General features: G+C 45.1%; 3 pseudogenes; all 3 read right to left on the bottom strand.

Annotated features, from left to right (window-relative positions):
• Positions 1-2,857: 2,857 nt before the first annotated feature.
• LOC143955110 (5S ribosomal RNA) lies at positions 2,858-2,976 on the bottom strand (annotated as a pseudogene).
• A 322-nt stretch (positions 2,977-3,298) lies between these two features.
• Positions 3,299-3,417, bottom strand: LOC143955895 (5S ribosomal RNA; annotated as a pseudogene).
• Positions 3,418-6,937: 3,520 nt separating this feature from the next.
• Positions 6,938-7,056, bottom strand: LOC143945348 (5S ribosomal RNA; annotated as a pseudogene).
• Positions 7,057-11,571: the final 4,515 nt, after the last annotated feature.

Genomic DNA, 11,571 nt, shown 5'->3' with positions numbered 1-11,571 from the left:
GGACTGCCCTGGTTTATAAGTAGACACTGGGGTGCCAGATCATTAGAGTGGGATAATGTGGTGGCCTAGCCACGGCTGGGGCTGCTGCTGACATAAGTTGTTAGGTTTCCCCCGGTCCCCCACAAAGTATTAACTATGTATTTTTGTTAACCTGGAAAACTGAGGGATCTATGTCTTTTACAGTTTGTCTCTGTATTACCTGCAATCCGTAAATAAAGAATAAAAAAAAAAAAGAGACTAACCAGACCAGACCAGATCCTTCTATGGCACCTGGTCTTCCCAGGGAGTCTCCCATCCAGGTACTAACCAGGCCTGATGCTGCTTAGCCTCTGAAATCAGACGACATCGGGTGCTTTCAGGTTGATGTGGCCGTAAGCGTTCTCTTCAAGACACGCCCAACCCTCTTGACAAAAGCCAAGATGGTCGCCTTGAGAAACAAGCAAAAAAAATAGGTCAAAGCCAACAACATAAAAAGAAGCCTATGGGCTTACAGCGGACCTTAAAAGATGGGACCCACTAGCTCTGTCATGGTTCGGACACTGTAATGTGTTGAAGATGAACGCGATGCCACGACTTCTGTATCTACTACAAGCCTTACCTATCAAAATACCCCAGACTTTCTTTCATGCGGTTCGCTCAATCTTTATCAAGTTCCTCTGGCGCGGAAAACATATGCGTATTGGTAAGGCAATGCTATTGCGACCGAAATTGCGGGGAGGTATTGGCTTCCCGGACCCTGCTCTATATTACACAGCGACGCACATGACACCGGTGGTTGACTGGTGCCGGTGTTCTGCCATATACTGTCCGGCCATGATATAGTGTCCGCGCCGTACTGCGCATACGCAGTACGGAGCAGACGAAGCTTCGGAAAATCTCCGAAGCTGAACGGCGCCTGCGCGGTGAGTGGAGGTGGTAGCCCCACCATCCAAGCGGACATAGGGTTGTGAATATTAGAGGGTCCCTCGCAGGCGAGCTTTGCTCGCCACGCTTCGGGCTCGGCCTCGCTGCGCTCGGCTCTTTTATATTCTTACTCTATGTCCACTTGGATAGTGGGGATAGAACCTGGACTCAGTGCGCAGGCGCCGTTCATGCTTGGCAATTTTCGGAATCTGCGTTGCTGTGTACTGCGCATGCGCAGTACACAGCGGACACTATCCGATGGGGGACCATATGTGATAAGACACCGGCATGGGGAACTGAAGCTATGGGTCAAGCTAGAGCAGGAGATGGCGCGGGTTCCACTGGCTGGTCTGCCTTGGGCGGGGAGGCCATTGGAGCCCTGTGTGACTACTCACCCGTTAATTGGCCCCTCGCTCGCCGAGATGGATAGTTTTTTTCACCTTTCCCACCTGACTAACTTCCCTTCTCATATGACCCCAATTATTGCACATCCTAGATTCCCTCCGGGCCTGTCTGACAAGGCCTTTACCAGGCAAGCCCCGAAAGGGCTTCTGAGAGCAGCCCTATTTCTTGGACCCACAGGCTTGATTCCCATGGGGACCATACTGCTAGAGCAAGTACCTGTTGCATTGGATAGCTGGAGAGCTAGACAGCTAATCCATTTCCTCGGATCACTACCTAACCATTCGTTCTTCTCTAGACAATTCCACCCCTTCGAGGAACTTTGCCTGGATGATGGCCCAATTCGTGGTTCCCTCTCTAGGTCCTACCAAATCCTGACAGACGCACAATCCTCCACGGATCCACCCTTCCTAGCTAAATGGAAAAGGGACTTACAAACTACATTCTCCAAAACCACAGAAGGACAGAATACTCTTTTTCGCCCATAAGTCGTCACTCTGCAGTAAATATCAGGAGATCTCATATAAGCTGATCACACGCTGGTATCGTACACCGGTGGTGTTGGCCAAAATATTCCCCGGTCAATCTGACCGCTGCTGTCGCTGTGGGCAACAGACTGGCACCATTCTCCACATTTTCTGGGAATGCCCTAAATTACAAACATTCTGGCAGCCTGTCCTGAGACTCATCCACAAGTTCACAGACATTTCCTTAGCCAATGATCCCGCAGCAGTTCTTCTCAATCTAACTCCTATGTCGAGAAAGCGTTATCATAAGTCCTTACTTAAACATCTCCTCAATGCAGCTAGGGCCTGCATCCCAAGTCAGTGGAAAGAGCAATCTGCTCCAATGGTGACCCAGTGGTTCGCAAGGGTAAATGATATTGAACGAATGGAAGACCTGACTGCCACAATGAGGGATAAAACGGAGGAGCATGGGAACAGATGGTTCTACTGGACCCAGTTTCGCTTTTCGGAAGAATACCTCCGCGAGACATAGTAAGCTCATGGTGATCGTTGGAGATCGCTGTTCCAAACGTTGGACAGCTGATGAGCTGGTGAGCCGAGCGCGTCTCTTGCTCCCTGGGAGGGGACCCCACCCTATCCACTCTACCCACGACACCCCCTTACCCCTTCTTTTCCTTTTCTGCCATTTCCTTCCCCAATCTTCTCTTTCCCCTTCTCCCTCCTTTCAGTTCTACTATTTCCCTTCTTAACTCAAAAAAGGGAAAAGAAAATGGTATGTTCCGACCCCATTTGACTACTACACAATACTCTTCCCCTATCTATGGATATCTAAACTCTTCGAGGGTAGCAGGGCTAGTATCAATAATATTTTAAGTGGTAGAGGATCCCAACGAGATGGAGCTTTAATCTCATCTTGATATGACCGCAAAGCTGTACACGTGCTATTCTCCTCAGACTTCTTACCATTGGCTCTGATATCCATGCAATATGATCGTTTGTTTGTAACTATTTGTATCACACATTCTGTGAAGTTGCCTTTGCATTGTATGTCGCATACTACTAAATAAAAAAACAAAAATAACAGAAGCCTATGGCACCTGGTATTCCCAGGCGGTCTCCCATGCAGGTACTAACCAGGCCCGACACTGTTTAGCATCCGAGATCAGATGAGATTGGGCGCTTTCAGGGTGATGGGGCCGTAGGTGATCTCTTCGGGCACTCTCAACCCTCTTGACAAATGCCAAGATGGTCACCTTGGGAAACAAGTGAAAAAAAAACAGGTCAATGTCAACAACATAAAAAGAAGAATACGGCACCTGGTATTCCAACGCCATCTCCCATCCAGGTACTAACTAGGCCCAACCCTTCTTAGCCTCAGAAAAGAGAAGAGATAGGGCTCTTTCAGGGTGATGCTGCTGTAAGCGATCTCTTTGGGCACTCTCAACCCTCTTGACAAATGCCAAGATGGTCACCTTGGGAAACAAGCAAAAAAAAAAAAACGAATCAACGCCAACAACATAAAAAGAAGCCTACAATAACTGGTAATCCCAGGTGGTCTCCCATCCAGGTACTAACCAGGCCCGACTCTTCTTAGCCTCCAAGATCAGACGAGATTGGGTGCTTTCAGAGTGATGTGGCCATAGGCAATCTCTTCAGGCACTCTCAACCCTCTTGACAAACACCAAGATGGTCACTTTGGGAAATAAGCGAAAAAAAAACAGGTCAACGCCAACAACATAAAAAGAAGTCTACGACACCTGGTATTCCCAGGCAGTCTCCCATCCAGGTACTAACAAGGCCCGACTCTATTAGCCTCCAACATCAAACGAGATCGGGTGCTTTCAGGGTGATGTGCCCGTAGGCAATCTCTTCAGGCACTTTCAACCCTCTTGACAAACGCCAAGATGGTCACCTTGGGAAACAAAAAAAAAAAAAACAAGTCAACGCCAACAACATAAAAACAGGGAAGGCCCTTGCTTATGTTGTCAACGGACGCGGAGAAGGCCTTTGACAGGGTGGTCTGGCACTTTATGCAGGCCACCCTGGAACATATAGGCCTTGGCCCCAACATGATGAGCTGGGTAATGTCGCTTTACTCCACGCCGTCGGCAGCGGTACGGGTGACCGAGGGGTGCTCGGACTCTTTCCCCATCACTAATGGGACGAGGCAGGGGTGCCCTCTGTCTCCCCTAATTTTAATTCTGACACTGGAACCACTTTTGTGTCACGTTCGGAATGACCCGAATATTACTGGCATATCCAAACCCTCGGCACACCACAAAATTGCGGCGTACGCTGACAATCTAATTTTTTCCGTCTCCAATCCACACATTTTGCTTCCCAAAATACTTGCGTCTTTACAGCGACACGGCAGCCTATCAAACTATAAAAACAAATGCGCCAAGTCGGCTGTATTGAATATATCGGTCCCGGATGGTGAGGCCAAGAGGCTCCGCTCCTCTTTTCCATTCTACTGGGCTGAAAAATCTATACGTTAACTGGGCGTTGACATCGCAGCGGATTTAGCGCAATTGTACCTGCTTGATTTTGTCCCTCTCCTGGATAGACTGAAATCTGATTTGGGAAACTGGCATGCTTTAACACTGACCTGGTTCGGGCGCTATAATGCATTCAAAATGATGGCCCTCCCTCGGATCTTATACATGTTCCAGACATTACCGATCCGGTTACCCCCAATTTTTTTCAGACAACTGCAGGTGCTGCTCCGGGACTTTATTTGGGCGCGCAAACCACCCAGAGCCCGTTTGCAATTGTTTGCCAGACCAAAGGACAAGGGGGGTCTGGGTCTCCCAGATCTCAGACAATACTACAGAGTGACTCTGCTAGCGAGAGTCGTTGATTGGCATTGTAATGGCCCACACAAGCAGTGGGTGGAGATGGAGATTGAGGATGGATCCATTCCCCTATTGACCTCCCCGTGGCTCCTGTCCTCCCTACCAAAAGACCTCAGAGGTCACCCCGTAGTGGGAGCTACGTTGGCTGTTGTGCGGAGGTTGTTCCGCTGCACACACATTGCTCCCCTGCCATCACCAATGACTCCGGTTATAGGTAATCCAGACTTCCCATCGGGATTTACCAACAAGAAACTGCGACAGTTGACAGTGGTGGGGAACCAGCGTCTGGGAGAGGTGTGGCCCACGGGAGGGCTCCCGACCACGTAAACTGTCGCCGAGCTTTCTGACCCTCCGCTTGACTTGTTTAGTGCTTATCAACTTCGTCACTTTCTTCTGGCCATACAAAGGGCCCCCTACACTCCTAGAGACCTGACACCCTATAAATCCATCTGTCACAAAAGGGAACCTGTGCGACACACCCTCTCCCTAATGTACAACCTATTGAGTAGTCAGGAGGAGGAGTCGACCCCCACCATTTATCCACAAATGGGAGAGGGACTTAGGCATCACATTTACCCCACAACAGATAGGGAAGATCCTGACCTTAGTACATAAAGCTTCCATCGCAAACCAATATCAAGATACAAGATAGTCTCACGCTGGTATAGAGTCCCATACCTTCTGAATAAAATGGATAGATCGATCCCGGATGTTTGTTGGAGGTGAAATTCAGATATGGGGACCATGGGACACCTTTTCTGGGCATGCCCGACCTTGAGGAACTTTTGGCTTCCCAGTATCGTGCCTTCTACACTTGACCGAACAGCCTGTTCGAAAATACAAAAAAACCCTCACGATGCAACTCCTGAATGCCGCCCCGGCCTGCATTCCCGCACTGTGGAGGCAGCCTCAGCCCCCATCCAAGGTGCTGTGGTATTCCAAAGTCAATCATATTCTCCGGATGGAAGAATTGACCGCCACCCTTCACAACACTGAAGAGGCATTTAGTGTTACATGGAGGCCCTGGAGGTATTTTACTGGTACTCGAGACTACATTCGGGAGGTGAGCAGTGCCTCCGTCCCAGAAAACGACTGAACATCTAACGTTTACCTACGTAGGCCATGTCTGCCCTGGGTGGCATTCCCCCCCTCCTTTTTGTCTTTATTTTTCTTTTTTTCCCCGTCGCCATCCCCCCACCTCCTCTCTCTCCGTCTTTGCACTCTCTTCTTCCCCCGTCCTCCCTTTTGACTATGCCTTGTCTCCTTACTAGCCTTCGGGACCCAGAAGAACCCCAGGGTTCTGGACATGACCGGCTCATATTTTGCTCTGGTTCACGTAGGTCATGATAAGCTGGCTCACTGTGGTCCCAGTTGTTCTCCATGATTACATTTGTCCGAACGGAGCTGCACTAGTTATACTGTACTACATGTCGGAGGTGGGGTTTCTCTATTTTCTGCATGAAACTGTAGGACTCCCCTCTGAGAACAAAGAGTTATTTGGCTGCCTATTTTTTATTAGCATGTAATTGTGACCCTGGGTCATGCTGTATGGTTGACTGTTATATTTATATTGTTCTACTTATACTTAATAAAAGAATAAAACAAAAAAAAAAAATAAGTCAATGCCAACAACTTAAAAAAAAGCCTATGGCATCGAGAAATCCCAGGCGGTCTCCCATCCCGGTACTAACCAGGTCCCAACCCTGCTTAGCCTCTGAGATCAAATGCACGCTCAACCCTCTTGACAAACGCCAAGATGGTCACCTTGGGAAACAAACAAAAAAAACAAGTCAACGCCAACAACATAAAAAGAAGCCTGCAGCATTTAGAAAACCCAGGCGGTCTCCCATCCAGGTACAAACCAGGCCCAACCCTGCTTAGCCTCTGAGACCAAACGAGATTGGGCGCTTTCAGGGTGTTGTGCCCGTAGGCAATTTCTTTGTGCACTCTCAACCCTCTTGACAAATGCCAAGATGGTCACCTTGGGAAACAAGGGAAAAAAAACAGGTCAAAGCCAACAACATAAAAAGAATCCTACGGCATCCGGTATTCCCAGGCGATCTCCCAATCAAGACACTAACCAGACCAGATCCTTCTATGTCACCTGGTCTTCCCAGGCAGTCTCCCATCCAGGTACTAACCAGGCCTGATGCTGCTAAGCCTCTGAAATCAGACGAGATCGGGTGCTTTCAGTGTGATGTGGCCGTAAGCGTTCTCTTCAAGACACGGCCAACCCTCTTGACAAACGCCAAGATGGTCACCTTGAGAAACAAGCGAAAAAAACAGTTCAAAGCCAACAACAAAAAAAGAAGTCTATGGCACCTGGTATTTCCAGGCGGTCTCCCATCCAGGTACTAACCAGGCCCGACACTGTTTAGCCTCTGAGATCAGATGAGATTGGGCGCTTTCAGGGTGATGGGGCCATAGGTGATCTCTTTGGGCACTCTCAACCCTCTTGTTAAACACCAAGATGGTCACCTTGGGAAACAAGCGAAAATAAACAGGTAAACGCCAACAACATAAAAAGAAGCCTACGGCACCTGGTATTCACAGATGGTCTCCCACCAGGCCGTACACTGCTAGGCCTCCGAGATCAGATGAGATTGTGCACTTTCAGGGTGATGTGGCCATAGGTGTTCTATTTAGACACTCTCAACCCTCTTGACAAATACCAAGATGGTTATCTTGGGAAACAAGTGAAAAAAAAAAGGTCAACGCCAACAACATAGACCCTGGCGGTCTCCCATCTGACCCAGACCCTGCTTAGCCTCTGAGATCGGGTGCTTTCAGGGTGATGTGACCTCAGGCGAACGCTTTGGGACATACTCAAAACTCTTGACTGATGCTAAAATGGTCAACTTGGGAAACAAGCGAAAGAAAAACAGGTCAAAGCCAACAATATAAAAAGATTCCTACGGCACCTTTAATTAGGTACTATCCAGGCCGGACCCTGCTTAGCCTCTGAGATCAGATGAGATCGGGCGCTTTCAGGGGGATGTGGCCGTAGGAGATTTCTTTGGGCTCTCTCAGCCCTCTTGACAAATGCCAAGATGATCACCTTGGGAAAGAAGCGGAAAAAAAAAACATGTCAACGCCAACAACATAAAAAGAATGCTACGGCACCTGGTATTCCCAGTTGGTCTCCCATCCAGTTACTAATCAGGCCCGACAATGCTTAGCCTCCGAGATCAGACAAGATCAGGCACTTTCAAGGTGATGGGGCCATAGGCGATCTCTTCGGGCACGCTCAACCATCTTGACAAACGCCAACATGGTCATCTTGGGAAACAAGCGAAAAAAACCAAGTCATTGCCAACATTGGAGGCTAAGCAGGGTTGGGCAATCAGTTTCCTTGCCTGAAATAGGCATCTCAGAACTGCCATCTGGCTACTTCCCGGGTTTCCAACTCCTTCAACTAATCCCAGGAGACAATACTTCGCCTCCATCCTGGTGGAGGTTCCAACCACCCGATCAATGGTTCCTGTCACCTCTGTCCAGTAGCGGATCAACTTCGGGCATCTCCAAAACATGTGCATCATGTCTCCCCCCATGTTCCCGCACCGGGGGCAACTTGCGTCCGGCCGTTCGGCCAAACTGAAAAAGTTTACGAGGAGCATAATAGGTTCTATATAATAAGAACAGATGTGACATCCTGTGTGAGGAGAGCCACAATTCACCACAGGCAGGATTCCTGTGGCCAATTATAGCTCAGGGGGGTTTAGTACACACCCCACACTATATAAGGCCACCAGCATGGCGGCCTTGTATAGTGTGTTGCTTCTGCATGCCAGTGTATATAGAGAGGCTAGTGAATTTAGAGGGTAGGCTAAGTGATAACAGAAGACAATCTGGGCTATACAGAGACATTTCATCATTTCATCTAGCTCACATCTCTAATGGAGTTTGTCTCATTGCCATGTTATGCCTTTTCATTCTTATGCTAAATATAGATCACTACACGATTTTAATCATCCACATCAAGCATGCAATAAAACTATCATACATCAAAATAAACCATGTATTCTTTTGCTCTATTTTGCATATTTGTACCGGGACTGTGAGTATGTGACAGTCCTGACACACCATCCTGACTTATTTTTCTTTATTTCTTATTAGAAATGGAGAGTACTATCTCAAAATCCGCTTAAATCTATTCACTTCTACCGCTAATTGTACCTTAATGCAAAATGTTCACAAAACCATCCATTTGCTACCAGACATGCGGCACATACTAAGAGTAATGTAAACATCGCTCTCTAACGATGTAAACAGTTTTATTGCTTTTCTGACATTGACCGAGTATCTCTGACATTAACTGAGTATCTCTCTGCACTATGATCTTAATAATAATAATAATAATAGGATTGTGTAATGCAAAGATCAACTAGTCAATCAATAAGCTTTCTCATTGGTACCGGCATATCCTTTAAATTTAGACTAACGCAACTATTTCTCGGCCATTTTCAAGCTAAGCTTTCAATCTCTTACTTTTGAACAGCGATGCTTCCTCCCTACAATATTAAGCCATTTAAATGTCCTATTGGTCGCCTATATTATACAACTCTGTTAAAAGCCTATATGTAGAGAATAAAACTAGTCTTACATCTTAATAAAACAGTTTTATTGCTCAACCAGTATCAGCTGTCATGACAAATAAACGTTTCCACTGTTTGACTCTATTTTCTGTATTACTTCTTTTTCTCCACCTTATCTGTCACAGTTTAAACACAGTGACAAAACATTTCTTTTTACCGCAGCAAAATGTGAGAAAAGCAGTGTAAGCCGTCTTTCTGCCATATGCAACCATCTCTCGCTACCTCTATGCAATAGGATTCTCTTTCCAGTGGAAACGGAAAACAGTCAGTGTAAGCCGTCTTCGTGCGCAGCAAAATTAATGGAACGATTTACACGTTGGAATTTGCAAGCTACGTCAATTTACTGTTAAATAGAGTACCTTTGCATTTATCCCTTGACTTTGCTACTATCCCTTGATCCCTTTTGTGTATTCACTATATTTCGACCTATACATACTGCCTCAAAATTTTCCTAATTTGTTTTGCTATACTTATTATTATTATTTTATAGAGATTACTATCTCTAAATGATTGTAACAAGTTATAATGTCTACAGCTAATTTTACGTTAAAGCAAAAGTCACACAAAACCATCTTTTTAAAACCTTTTACACACTGCACATTAAGATTAATGCAACCATCTCTCGCTACCTCTATGCAATTGGATTCTTTTTCTGACTCTATTTTGTGTATAACTTCTTCTCCACATTAACTGTCACACTGATAACCATTTGTAACACATAACACTTGCAACACATTTTTTAACAGCGGCAAAATGTGAGAAAAGCAGTGGGACGGTTTACTTGATTGCAAATCAGTAGCAAGGCATAGCAATACAGTTTGATTACATTAATAACACATAATGCAACTATTTTACATTCATTTTACATTCACATCATGCATACATCCTAATGTAAGCTGTCTATCACTATTAATGTTCATGGTTACTGATACATTATGCCGATGACCAGTGGAAACGGAAAACAGTCAGTGTAAGCCGTCTTCGTGCGTAACATAATTAATGGAACGATTTACACGTTGGAATTTTCAAGCTACGTCAATTTACTCTTAAATACCCTTTAGCTGCTTAGCTCACACTTTGCTGTATGTAGCCGCGTTTACATGTAAGTAACCAATGGGGATTGACATTTCATGTCCATCTCACATCTCTAATGCAATTTGTCTCTTTGCCATGTCATACTTTGCCAGTTATTATACTTTCTCATCCGATAGAAACCTAGGCGTTGCTGATATTTCATGATTACAGCAATCATCTCATCTAATTGCTATTCCGACATTCTGCCTTGGTATTTCTTTGCAACGCTCTATTGAACAATGTAAAGGTAAGCTAGATATTTTGTGTATTTCCACTTAAACTCGACCTGTATATACTGTCTCAATATTATCTTTTCTAATTTTGCTAAATTAGATTATAGAGTTTGCTATGTCTAAATCCAGGTTACCTACTCACCTTTATTACGTATACTGCTAATTTTAGGATAATACAAAACCATCTTATTGCTTCTTTACACGCTGCACATATTAAGAGTAATGCAATGCTACCGTGAACAGTTTAATTGCTCGTCTCACATTTAGCTGGTATCTCTCTGCTATAGGAAACTGAATTTGTACTAGAACGATCACTCATCTAATATCAGTCCACTCAGTGCTACCGGGATAACTTTTACATTTAGAGTAATGAAATGATTTCTCAGTCATTTTGGAGCTACTGCAACCAACGCTTCCGATCTCATTTCGACTGCAATACTTAATCTCTGCTATTGCAGAATATTTAGCTGCTTAGCTCACACTTTGCTGTACGTAGCCGTGGCGATTGGCATTTCAACTCTAATTCATATTCACATTTCTAATGCAGTTTGTCTTTTTGCCATGTCATCCTCTGTTAGTTATTATGCTTTCTCATCCTTGTGCTCCAATATTGGGGTATATTCACTACATGATTAAAGACACGTAATGAACTTGATTGATAAAAACCTACACACGTTGTTGCTGTTATTTCGTGTATTTCCACTTAAACCCGTTATAGTTATTTTGCTATATTTATTACTAGTATAAACAGATTACTATCTCTAAATCCTGGTAAACCAGCTCACACTAAACCATCTAAATTCTACCTTAGCACATATTAACATATTAACATTTAGATCACTCATCTAATATCGTCTTTTCAGTGCTGCCGGAACATATTTTAAATTTAGAGTAATGCAACGATTTCTCAGTTTTATGAAGCTACTGCAACTAACGCTTTGAATCTCTTTCCTGATAAATTACGCTCTGCAATATTAAGCCATGTAAATTGTCCTATTGGTCTGCTAACAATGCTATATATTATAATACAAATCTTTTAAAA

This window comes from Lithobates pipiens, unplaced genomic scaffold, assembly GCF_037356315.1.
Source record: "Lithobates pipiens isolate NorthernLeopardFrog02 unplaced genomic scaffold, aLitPip1_a1.2 Scaffold_10, whole genome shotgun sequence".
In the NCBI taxonomy this organism is placed as follows: Eukaryota; Metazoa; Chordata; class Amphibia; order Anura; family Ranidae; genus Lithobates; species Lithobates pipiens.
Note: the sequence above shows the minus strand (reverse complement) of the source record. Positions and strands in the feature narration are given on the sequence as shown.